Source organism: Cnephaeus nilssonii, assembly GCF_951640355.1.
Source record: "Cnephaeus nilssonii genome assembly, chromosome: 4".
Lineage (NCBI taxonomy): Eukaryota > Metazoa > Chordata > Mammalia > Chiroptera > Vespertilionidae > Cnephaeus > Cnephaeus nilssonii.
This window is the reverse complement of record NC_137075.1, coordinates 11,788,765-11,801,316: the sequence shown is the minus strand read 5'-3', so window position 1 is coordinate 11,801,316 and position 12,552 is coordinate 11,788,765. Positions and strand designations below refer to the sequence as shown.

At 38.4% G+C, this 12,552-nt stretch overlaps 1 long non-coding RNA gene and 1 pseudogene across 2 annotated transcripts in view; both read right to left on the bottom strand.

Moving 5' to 3' along the window:
- Positions 1-12,552, bottom strand: part of LOC307098106 — a 100,722-nt gene that overhangs the window by 82,455 nt on the left and 5,715 nt on the right. The window lies entirely within an intron of this gene.
- LOC307097526 (charged multivesicular body protein 3-like) lies at positions 7,046-7,730 on the bottom strand (annotated as a pseudogene). Its single transcript has one exon. The product of its transcript is annotated as a charged multivesicular body protein 3-like (transcript).

Here is a 12,552-nt window from a genome sequence, read left to right as displayed (position 1 = left end):
AGAGAGAGAGAGAGAGAGAGAGAGAGAGAGAGAGAGTTCGATGTGAGAAACATTGATCACATGCACCTTGACCTGGGATGGAACCCACAACCCAGGTATGTGCCCTAACCGGGGATCAAACCCTCCACCTTCTGGCCTATGGGATGATGCTCCAACCAACTGAGCCACACCAGCTGGATGACTAGGATGACTTTTTAAAGGTATTCTTTCTCTGTGGGCATTTCTTTGTGATAATTTGTTATTACCTATATCTATTTTACATTCTTCCTAGCTTTTTTTCTTGGATAGTGTGACTAGTCCCTTTTTATCATTACCATAATTTTCCTCAAATATCCAGTTATTTTTTTTCTCATTTTACTCTTCAAAATTCTCAATCACTGAATCTTATGTGTATGTTTGTATCTGTGTAAAATTTTACAACTTTTTTGGTAGGCTTCTGAAATTTCTTCCTACCCTGCAGTCACTTGCTTTTTATTACAGATACTTTGAAAAACTAGGTTACCATGACATTGTGAGTAATGCATCTTTTTGAGAACTTGCTCTGCTGCTTAAATTTCCTTTCATGGCAACTACATCTTGTAACATATTAAAAAAATCTTTTCTTCTCCCACTTCTGTTTCTACAATTTCTTAATTTTTTTCCTACTGGGTAATTTAAAATGTGCATATTGAAGGCACAATACCTTGAGAGTTGTTATACACATTAATTTTGTATCTGGTTGACAATTTATCTTGGTAAAAAAGGAACTAATATAGTTATGTCCTCTTGGCTTCATATATTATATTAACACTAGAAGCCCGGTGCACAAAATTCGTGCACGGCGGGGGGTTGTCCCTCAGCCCAGCCTGTACCCTCTCCAATCTGGGACTCCTGGAGGGCAGTCGGACATTCCTCTCACAATCCAGGACTGCTGGCTCCCAACTGCTTGCCTGCCTGCCTTCCTGATTGCCCCTAACTGCTTCTGCCTGCCAGCCTGATCACCCCCTAACCACTCTGCTGCCAGCCTGGTTGATGCTTAACTGCTCCCCTGCCAGCCTGTTTGCCCCCAACTTCCCTCCTCTGCCGGCCTGGTCACCCCTAACTGCCCTCTCCTGCAGGGTTGATCACCTCCAACTGCCCTCCCTTGCAAGCCTGGTCCCTCTCAACTGCCCTCCCTTGCAGGCTGGGTGCCTCCCAACTGCCCTCTCCTGCTGGCCATCTTGTGGTGGCCATCTTGTGTCCACATGGGGGCAGGATCTTTAACCACATGGGGGCAGCTATATTGTGTGTTGCAGTGATGACCAATCTGTATATTACTCTTTTATTAGATAGGATAGAGGCCTGGTGCACGGGTGGGGGCCAGCTGGTTTGCCCTGAAGGGTGTCCCGGATCAGGGTGGGGTTCCCTTGGGGCATGGAGCGGCCTGAGCGAGGGGTCTGTGGTGGTTTGCAGGCCGGCCACGCCCCTTGGCAACCCAAGGAGAGGCCCTGGTATCTGGAACTTATTTTCCTTCTAGAATTGAAACTTTGTAGCCTGGAGCGGAGCCAAGCCTGCTGCTCCCTCTGGGGTGGCAGCCATCTCTGTGGCAGTTAATTCACCTTCTACAATTGAAACTTTGTAGCCTTAAGCGGGTGAGCCTGGCCAGGGTGTGCGGAAAGCTTTGCTTCCCCTGTTGCCGCCGGCAACCCTGGCCTGCTCTCTCAAGCTCCATTCTGCCGCCATTTGTTTGAATTTGTTTACCTTCTATAATTGAAACTTTGTAGCTTGAGTGGAGGCTTAGGCCTGCAAGGGCTATGGAAAGCTTGGCTTGCTCTGTTACCTGGGAAACCTTGCTCTCTGTGGCTGTAGCCATCTTGGATGGGGGTTAATTTGCATACTCGCCCTGATAGGCTGGTGGGCGTGGCTTGGCTGGTGGGCGTGGCTTATGTAGAGGAGTGATGGTTAATTTGCATATTACCATTTTATTAGAGAGGATAAGAACTTTTAGATTATGTTTCAAAATAATCCTTTCATTATGTTTGTGGCTTATGCCTAACTCTTAGTTTTCCCCACATCTTTACCTTTTCTGTCTTCATTACTCCAAAGACATACTGCCATGTATCCTCACATTTGTGGACAATCTAATCTAGATCGTTTTATAGTCCAGGGCTATAAAATTCTAATTCAGAATACAGCTTGTTTTGGATGGTGGATACTCACCTTCTTTTAAAAAATAAATCTTTATTGTTGAAAGTATTATATATGTTCCTTTTCTCCCCCATTGACCTCTCCCCCCACCAAGCCTTCATCACCCTATTGTCTGTGTCTATGGGCTATGCATACACACATAAGTTCATTGGTTGATCTCTTCTCCCCCTCCACCGTCCCCTGCCTTCCCTCTGAGGTTTGACAGTATGTTTGATATTTCTATTTCTCTGGGTCTATTTTTGTTCATCAGTTTATGTTGTTCATTAGATTCCACATGTGAGATCATGTGATACTTATTTTTCTCTGACTGGCTTATTTTGCTTAGCATAATGCTCTCCAGGTCCAACCATGCTGTTGCAAATGCTAAGAGTTATTTCTTTTTTATAGCTGTGTAGTATTCCGTTGTATAGATGTACCACAGTTTTTTAATCCATTCATCTGCTGATGTGTGCTTAGGCTGTTTCTGAATCTGAGCACACAATGGAGTCAAAACAGTCTCTTCAATAAATGGTGTTGGGAAAATTGGACAGATACATACAAAAATATGAAATTAGATCACCATCTTACACTATACACAAAAATAAACTCAAAATGGATAAAAGATTTAAATGTAAGACATGAAACCATAAAAACCCTAGAAGAAACCATTGGCAGCAAAATCTCAGACATCTCTCATAGCTATATGCTTATAGATACATCTCCTAGGATAATGGAAATTAAGGAGAAAATAAACAAATGGGATTACATCAAAATAAAGAGCTTATCTTGATTGCTATTTTTCTTCAAACTCATGTTAAAGACGTTTGCACCAAAAAGCAATCTTTTCTTCCTTGGCTCTCAGAACTCAGGTACACAAATACCATATGTAATGGTACTAAAATATGAAGGCTAATCCCTTGGATCATATAAAAAGGGTTATCACTTTTTCAGCATTTTGCTTCCTGTCAGGTTAAAGTTCAAGTTATTAAGTATGCTAAGACAATTTGAACTCCTTCCATATTAGCATCCAATTGGGATAGAAATTATTTATCATAGAAGGTATTAAAATATATATACTTTCTAGATATGCTCACCACTGTAACAGGAGTTATTATTAGCCATGGTCTTATCATAAAAGAGTTAATAATAGAGCATGAGAAACAAGACACTGAACAATTGATTATGAAGTAAAGATAAAATCTTGGATTGGGTCGTCAAAGACTAGGGCCGTGGTCGGCAAACTGTGGCTCGTGAGCCACATGCGGCTCTTTGGCCCCTTGAGTGTGGCTCTTCCACAAAATACCATGGCCTGGGTGAGTATTTTGAAGAAGTGGCGTTAGAAGTAGTTTAAGTTTAAAAAATTTGGCTCTCAAAAGAAATTTCAATCGTTGTACTGTTGATATTTGGCTCTGTTGACTAATGAGTTTGCCGATCACTGGGCTAGGGGATAAAGACCAGATAGGGAGGAATTGTTCATAATTCTCTCCTGAATATTAACATTTTCTTTATGCTTTAGAATTTTGTCTTAGCATACCTCTGGATATGATTTTATGTTTATCGAGTGAATGTAATATTTGACATGGGTGTTATAGCTATGATTATGGTTTGAGAGTCCCAGTCTAGACCATATGAACTGTGTGACTGCAGCTTCTCTAAATGTTTCTACACATGAGATGGAAATAATAGCTATTAGTGCTATAACGAAGCTCAAATAAAACCATGTGATAGTAGATTATAAAGCTCAACAAATGATACATTATCTATTAAATTGGTGAGTGTGCATTAACATACATAGCCTTCCTTTTACTTGTTTTTTATTTTAGAATCTAAACACAGGGGATACATGATTCGCCATTTTACTGTGGAAAGAAGCAGTCATTCTTTATCTGGAAATGGCAGCAATCATTCTCTAGTAGATCTAAATGATTGAATTGCAAGGTCAACTGTATTGGTGACTAACTCATTTTCCCTCACCTCCAGGACCTTCTTTTCCCAAGATCAAGCAATTTTCCTGTGTAATGAACTGTATCTGCTAGCAAGTGGCCTGGAAATTAAGAGGTCCAAAGCACCTTCGAAGTCCTCATTTTCTATTTGGTCTCATGATGTCTTTTGCTGCTATATCACTGATCTAAGTTTTCCAAGGCTATACAAAGGAGAAATGCAAAAATGAATAGAACTGCAAAACAATTTTATATATGGAGAGGGAACTTCAATCAATTGTGAATTGTTCAAGGGATAGTTTTCTAGCTAATGGGTTGTCAAATATTTTACACCAAATGCTTCTTTCTGGTTGATAGCCTTTTGGTCAGTTCGAGGCTGACTAGCAATTGGAAGGGGAGCAGATGCAACAAGGACGTGCTTTAAAACCAATATCAACCAACAAAAGTGGATTTTAGTAGTTTGATTGATGACCAAAACATATGCAAAGTCTGGAGAAAGTGAGTTCAAGAGAGGACATATAAAAGGGATCCTTGCACTTGACTAAGAGCAAGCAAGAATTTAGACTCATAAAAATTCAAAATATTAGTGATTTAAAATATCCAGTTACAAGCTTAATTAGAATCTAAATGAAACAAAATATGTTCTTTTCCTAATAAGGGAATTTTAAATAAACAAACACACTTACAAGTTTTTTGTTATACTAGGCACGAAATAACTTGAACAGGACTCAAGATCCAGAGGTGGAATGGTTATTGGTTTAATCCAATATGAAATTTATTATGTATTTATATATGTTCTTCATTAGTCCATTTCATTGTTTGCCTATACACATATTCTAAAAATTGGAGCAATTCATATGTTTTCAATCAGTGTGAATAAGCTACCAATTTTCAAAAATTTTAATCATGGGGACATAAAACCTCACATATTTCTAGTGCATCTACAGGGTGGGGCAAAAGTAGATCTACAATTGTTCATTTGGAAAATAATAATAAATAATAATACAAGAATAAACTGTTTCTCATACTCACAACTGTAAACCTACTTTGCTCAACCCTGTATGTAAGGTAATCTGGAGGACAGATTAGAATCTGAATGGGGAGTATGTTAGCTTTTATGCATTAGGCTAGGATAAAGATAATAGTGGAAAAAACAGCAAGTATTAAAAAACATATTGGAGACTTTTTTATATTCCATTTATCATAATTTTGAGGGCCTGCCATGTACTAAGGTAGTTTCTAGGACATTGGAAAACCATTACCTGAATGTATAGGCAAAAACAATTTTATTATTTTAAACATTGGAAATACTGTTTTGTACTGCTGAAGTTTTAACAACAGTATTATACTACTTGTCAATATAATCTGGAAAGGCTGTTCCTCATCTGTGCTTCATTTGGATAGCCGCATCTTTTATCTGTACTGCTTTTCCTTACTGAGTTATTCATTTAGAAATGATTATTCAAGAGAACAAAAGTTATCTTAATGCTGGACATTCACTTTTTCTTTTTCGTCACAGAACACTGACATCTTGCATAATGTGGATGCTCCTGACTTAAAAAAAATTTCATGGCTTATGACTGCTTTCAATATAAGGTCCAAATTCTAAGCATCTTTATATGATCAGGTACCTGCTTCCCTACCTCTGTAGCCTCATCTAGATTTTAGATTAGAGCAGGGACCTTCATTCCACAAATAGTTATTGAATAAAATAATTACTATATCATAGACTCTTGACAACTTTCTAAGTATTTACCAGATTTCGCACATACATCAGAACATGAGTATATACTTGGTCAATGAATGACATTTACATCACATTTAAATTTACTGTTGTAATTAATGGAAGTATAATTCTTGCTTGATAATAAATATGGTGAAAAATACATTTTATTTATATATGTGTATTACTCCGGGACCTGGCAGGAGACAGATGACACACTCAAAGGGTAAAGTGAAAAGAGTCTGATGAAGAGACTTGTATATAGGCATTAAGGGAAACAATAAGGTATAAAGTAACCAAGGACTCACAACAGGAGGAAACTACTATCATTCCTAGGCCTGAAGGGATGAATGGAAAAAGCCGATTCTAAAATTTGCCAAGAACTGTAGCCAGGGGACAGGGCTGTTTTACTAGAGCCATGGCCTCAGGTAGAGGAATGAAGTTACTGTCAAAATACAGACAAGCAGGAGGGAGTATGGGGAAAGATGAAATAAATATCATGACTTCTCTATTTTCTTCCTCTGATCATTTGGCAATGCCTCCAAAGTGGCTGAAATAAAATAGGAACAAGAGGGTAAAGGAGCCTAAGTGATGTGGTTCACAGAAATCAACATCCCAGAGCATGGAAAGGCAGAGAATGGACTTTGAAGGACAGAAAATAACCAGCATAATATGAAAAAGCAAAGCTTTTTAAAGTTAGAATAATTAAAACAAAAAAACAAAAAGAGAAAAGGAATTAACCCAAACAGAGCTGTGTCAGACCTGGGACAAAGAAAGATGGAGGAAAATAGTGATTAAACAGTAAAATAGTAGAGGGGTATAGTGTCTAATCTATTTATTTAAGTAGGATAAAGAGAGTGAGCAAAGAAATAAAAAATAAATTAAAAAATAGAGGCATGAAAGAATTAGGAGGGTCTGACACAGGGTATGTCATTTTCAATTGTTGTTAAAACAGAAATTTATTAGAATCCATTTATATAGTGTTTTATAGACCAAAAAAAATATTACAGAGTCCTCAACATTCAGGCAATGAACTCTATTCTCAGAAGTGTTTTGTGAGAAAACCAAATTCTTTGCACCCCCTCCAAAAAGATACTTTTGTTTATACTCCTGACAATGATGCATTACACCAGGTCTCAAGAACAATCTTTTGAGATCCCCAAACCTCTGCAGAGTGAAAAAAAACACCCACAAAACCCCAGAATGCAAAGCCTTCTCACAGAGGTATAGTGCAAGAGATACATAAATGGTGGCCATTTCAGAGGAGTGCATGCACATCTGACAGGCCATGAGAAGAGCTTAAGGGCCCAGCTGGGCAGCACCTAGCTGTGGAGCATGGCCTCCAGGGCCTCCTCCTTTTTCTCCTCATTTTCTGAAGCAGCTGTCACTCCCAGACATTCAGACTCTGGAAGGGTGCCAGTCCCTTCACTAGGTGCTTTGCCCAAAGACCCCTACTGTAATTACAAACAACTTTTGTCAATTTCCATTTCTGCTGCTTCTTCCATTTTTTTTTCTGGTCATCCATGCTTTCAAAGGCGTCCTCTAACATCTCTTCTGATCCCAGCCTTCATCATCTCTTTGGACAGCTCCAGTATGGTGGCCTAGATTTCTGGGATCTTCACAAGACTCTGTATGACCTTCATCACTTCTGTGCTCTTCTGCAGGGAACCAGTCACTCACATGAGTTCATCTGAGCTTTGGATGCATAGAGCTTGCTTACAGCCTTTGTTGACCTAATCAACTCCTTGGCCAGGACCACACAGTGGTCGTTCTGACCCTTTTTGAAAGTATATTTCACAGATAATTTCATTTTTTTCTTCTTCTCTTTGAATATCTCTTATTTGCCTATCAACTCTCATTTCCTTTCTTATCTTCAATGACCACTCATCACCAGCTCTTTGGGTTTTTCCAAACAGCCCCATGGCTTACTGAATTTGTCTTGCCCTCTCTGGCAGGTCATGAGCAGCTGAGCAGCCATCTGGTAGCTGCCAATGACCAGGGTATGTCTTATTACCAACTTTTTATGTGAATTTACAATGATGGGACATCTAAAACCTGTTATTCACTGAAAAAAAATATTTTGTTAATTCTCACCTGAGTATATTTTTTCCATTGATTTTTAGAAAGAGTGGAAGGGCTGAGGCAGGGGGAGGGTTTAAGAGGGGAGCAGGAGAGAGAGAAACATCAATGTGAAAGAGACACATCAATTGGATCAAACCTGCAACCCAGGTACGTGCCCTTGATAGGGAATTGAACCCACGACTCTTCAGTGCAAGGGTGGACATTTTAACCACTGAGCAACACTAGACAGGGCCACTGAAAATACTTTAAATACATATACTCCAAGGATTGAATAGTGGCAGTGATCGTAACTGCAGATCTGTGGAATATAGGAGGCCAGGACTGTAGGTCAAACTGTAGGTCAACAGACATACTCTGTAAGAGAACCAGTCAGCTGCTAAAAGAAATTAAAATTCCATAAAAAATAAATATATGGCGACAAAGGGGGAAAAAACAGTAGAAACCATACATCAGACTTCTGATATCATGATAAAAAACTAAAAATACACTCAAATACAAAATATGCATGTTTTGTACAAATTACCTACCAATAGCTGTTTAGTATAGAAAAAATGTTCTTCATGTTCATAGAGAATATCAATATTAGCAACTATAATATATCTCCTGTGGAAGTGGCCTTTTAAAACAATCTTTTATTGTGATTTTATGGAAAAGATTCATTTTACTTTTTGGATGTTCATCAACATCCTTCAAACCTCTATGTATATATTTAACATTTCTCTATATTAGACATGTTCCTGAAATATTGCACCCAAAATAAGAAGCTCCATTTCACTCACATATTAAAAATAGAAGCCTTATTCCACAGAGAGGGAAATACCATTTTGTGGTACAATAAATAATAAAATCACATGAAGATCTGGGGAAAACATTTGTCCCTATTATTCCTTCCTGGGAGGCTTTATTCATAGGTCCTAAAGAAAACTGTCGATTCTGCATCACCCTGTAGTCATGTTTCCATCCTGATTCAGTCATTGTAGAATTTGGTGGAACTGCAGGCAGTGAAATGAACATTGCTCTGTATGTGAACCACATACCCAGAGTCACTATTGAGCTAAGGACTGAGGAGTAACTTTAGGGGATTCTAAATTCTAAATTACCTATAGGTAATTTGTACAAAACATGCATATTTTGTATTTGAGTGTATTATTTATAATGATGGGGCAGGCCAAGGTTTCAATTTCATTCTTTTCCCTTCAAACCTTTAATATTAAAAATCATATAAACATACTTAATTTAATTAACATAATTAATATTTTACCCTTCCATTAAAATAATCAATTTTTTATTCTGATGAAGACTGTAGAAATATGTTATACTTCTCAAATGTGTTCAGGAACTTAGGTACATGGAAATCAGAGACTCCATGTGGAAAATCGTGAGATACCTATATTTTAAATTTAAAATAATTTTATGTCAATTTTTACCCTCACTTATACATGAATGTAATATGGAAAGCAAACAGTAGGTGCAAAGGATTCATGAAAAAAATTATAGAAAAGAACTCAATATTGAAAATATTCTACCCATTTACATTATTTCCTGTACATTTAAAAATTTTCTGCAGAATGCCTCTCTTTCAGTATATATTCCCAGTGCTCACTAGAAGCAGTGTTAACATTTTTTAATGCAAGAGAAGAAAAATGGCGGCGGAATAGACAGACGGGTCCCGAGCCTTGTCCAGGAGCAGAAAGAAAGAACAGCTGAGGACCGCACAGGGAATATTTGTTGGCGAGTTAAGGGACAGCTATAATCCAGGAGAAGGTGGAGGACTGCTGGACGGGGTTCCCCTGACTGGGCAACCCCCACTGCTACTGGGTCCCCTCCTGGAGCTACGGGCTCAGATGCGGAGACCACGCCATCTTGAAGGGGAGAGTGGATGTTATTGGAAGCTTGAAAATATACAGCTGCGGCAACCACCGAGCAGCTGCAAGCCCCAGAACACCGGTCCCCAATTGGCGCAAACACGCAGATTCAGAGGAGCTCTATACTCCACCACGGAAAAGAGAGAGAGAGAACTACATAACCAGACATCCGGAGAAGAGAGACCATGGGGAGACAAAGAAACAGCCTGCATATGAAAGAAAAGCAGGCATCACCAGAAAAGGAAGTAAACGAAAGAGAGGCAAGCAACCTGTCAGAGAAAGAATTCAGAGAAATGGTCATAAGGTGGCTGAAAAGAATGGAAGACAAATTCTACAATATGAGTAAGAACCAAGAGGAAATGAAGAAGAACCAAGAAGAAATGAAAAATGACATCACTGCTGTAAAGAACTCAATAGAAAGCATCAAGAGTAGACTAGAAGAAGCAGAGGACCACATCAGTGAGCTAGAAGACAAGGTGGGAAAAAATACCCAAGTAGAGCAGCTTTTAGAAAAATAAATTAAAAAGCAGGAGGAGAGCCTAAGGGAGCTTTGGGACTACACGGAACGAAACAACATTCCCATGACGGGGGTTCCAGAAGGAGAGGAAACTGAGCAAGGAATAGAAAACCTGTTTGAAGAAATAATGACAGAAAACTTCTCTGATATAGGGAAGAAAAAAACCCACAAAAATCCAAGAAGCTCACAGAGTCCCAAGCAAAATGAACCCCAAAAGACCAATGCCAAGGCACATTATAATTAAATTGGCAAACACCAATGACAAAGTAAGAATCTTAAAAGTGGCCAGAGTTAGACAGAAAGTTACATACAAAGGAACCCCCATCAGACTAGCAACTAATTTCTCAACAGAAACTCATCAGGCCAGAAGGGAATGGAATGAAATATACAAAGTCATGCAAAGGCAGGGTCTGAATCCAAGAATACTGTACCCAGCAAGGCTATCAATCAATCAAAATTTAAAGTGAAATCAGGAGCTTCACAGACAAAAAAGGACTAAGGGAATTTATTACCACCAAACCAGCAATGCAAGAAATGCTAAAGGATCTGCTGTAAAAAAAATAAATAAATAAAATAAATATATACATATATTTATTATATATATATATATATATGAAGCGAAGAAGGAACACTGGGGTAAAGAATAAGAATGGCGACAAATAAGTACCTATCAATAATAACTTTAAATGTAAATGGATTAAATGCACAATCAAAAGACATAGGGTAATGGATTGGATTAGAAAACTCGACCCATATATCTGCTGTCTACAAGAAACCCACCTCAGAAAAAAAGATTCACACAGACTGAGGGTGAAGGGATGGAAAAAGGTTTTCCAGGCAAATGGAAATGAAAAAAATAGCTGGGGTAGCAATACTTATATCTGACAAATTAGATCTCACAGGGAAGGGCATAACAAGAGATAAGGAAGGCCACTTCATAATACTAAACGGAGCAATCCAACAAGAAGAAATAACTCTGGTAAACATATACGCACCCAATACAGGAGCTCCCAAATACATTAAAAAACTCCTGAAGGATATCAAGGGAGAGATTGACAGCAATACAATCATTGTAGGAGACTTTAATACCCCACTATCACCATTGGACAAATCCTCTAAACAAAAAAATCAGCAAAGAAACATTAATCCTAAATGACTCACTAGACCAGATGGAATTAATTGACATCTTCCCAAAGAACATTTTACCCCAAAGACACAGAATATACATTCTTCTCAAGTGCACATGGGTCATTTTCAAAGATAGACCATATGCTGGGACATAGGCAAAGTCTCTTCATATTCAAGAAGATAGAAATCATATCAAGCATCTTCTCAGATCACAGTGGCATAAAACTGGAAATCAACTACAATAAAAACAATCCAAAAAAATCAAACACATGGAGACTAAACAGCATGCTATTAAACAATGACTGGGTTACCAGAGAGATCAAGGAAGAAATGAAAAACATCATGGCAACAAATGACAATGAAAACACAACAATCCAAAATTTATGGGACACAGCAAAAGCAGTCTTGAGAGGGAAGTTCATAGCTCGACAAGCCTACTGCAAAAAAACAAGAACAATGGTAATAAATTACCTAACCTTACAACTCAAAATGTTAGAAAGAGAGCAACAAGAAAAGCCCTGTGTAAGCAGAAGGAAGGAAATAATAAAGATCAGAGCGGAGATAAACGACATAGAGACCAAAGAAACAATACAAAAGATCAATGAAACCAAGAGCTGGTTCTTTGAAAGGATAAACAAGATTGATGAACCTCTAGCCAGGCTCACCAAGAAGCAAAGAGAGAGGACCCGAATAAATAAAATCAGAAATGAAAGAGGAGAAATAACAACAGACCCAACCGAAATACAAAGGATTGTTAAAAAATACTATGAACAACTCTATTCCAACAAACTGGACAACCTGGAGGAAATGGACATATTCCTAGAAAAATATCACCTTCCAAAACTCAATCAGGAAGAATCTAAACAGATCAATAGGCCAATAACTATGGAAGAAATTGAAGCAGTCATCAAAAAGTTTCTGGCAAACAAAAGCCCGGGGCCCGACGGCTTCACAGGGGAGTTTTACCCAACATTCCAGGAAGGACTAAAACCTATCCTCCTCAGACTATTCCAAAAAATTCAAGAGGAAGGAACATTTCCAAGCTCCTTCTATGAAGCCAGCATCACACTAATGTCAAAACCAGATAAAGACAACACAATGATTTACAGGACAATATCCCACATGAACATAGATGCCAAAATCCTCAACAAA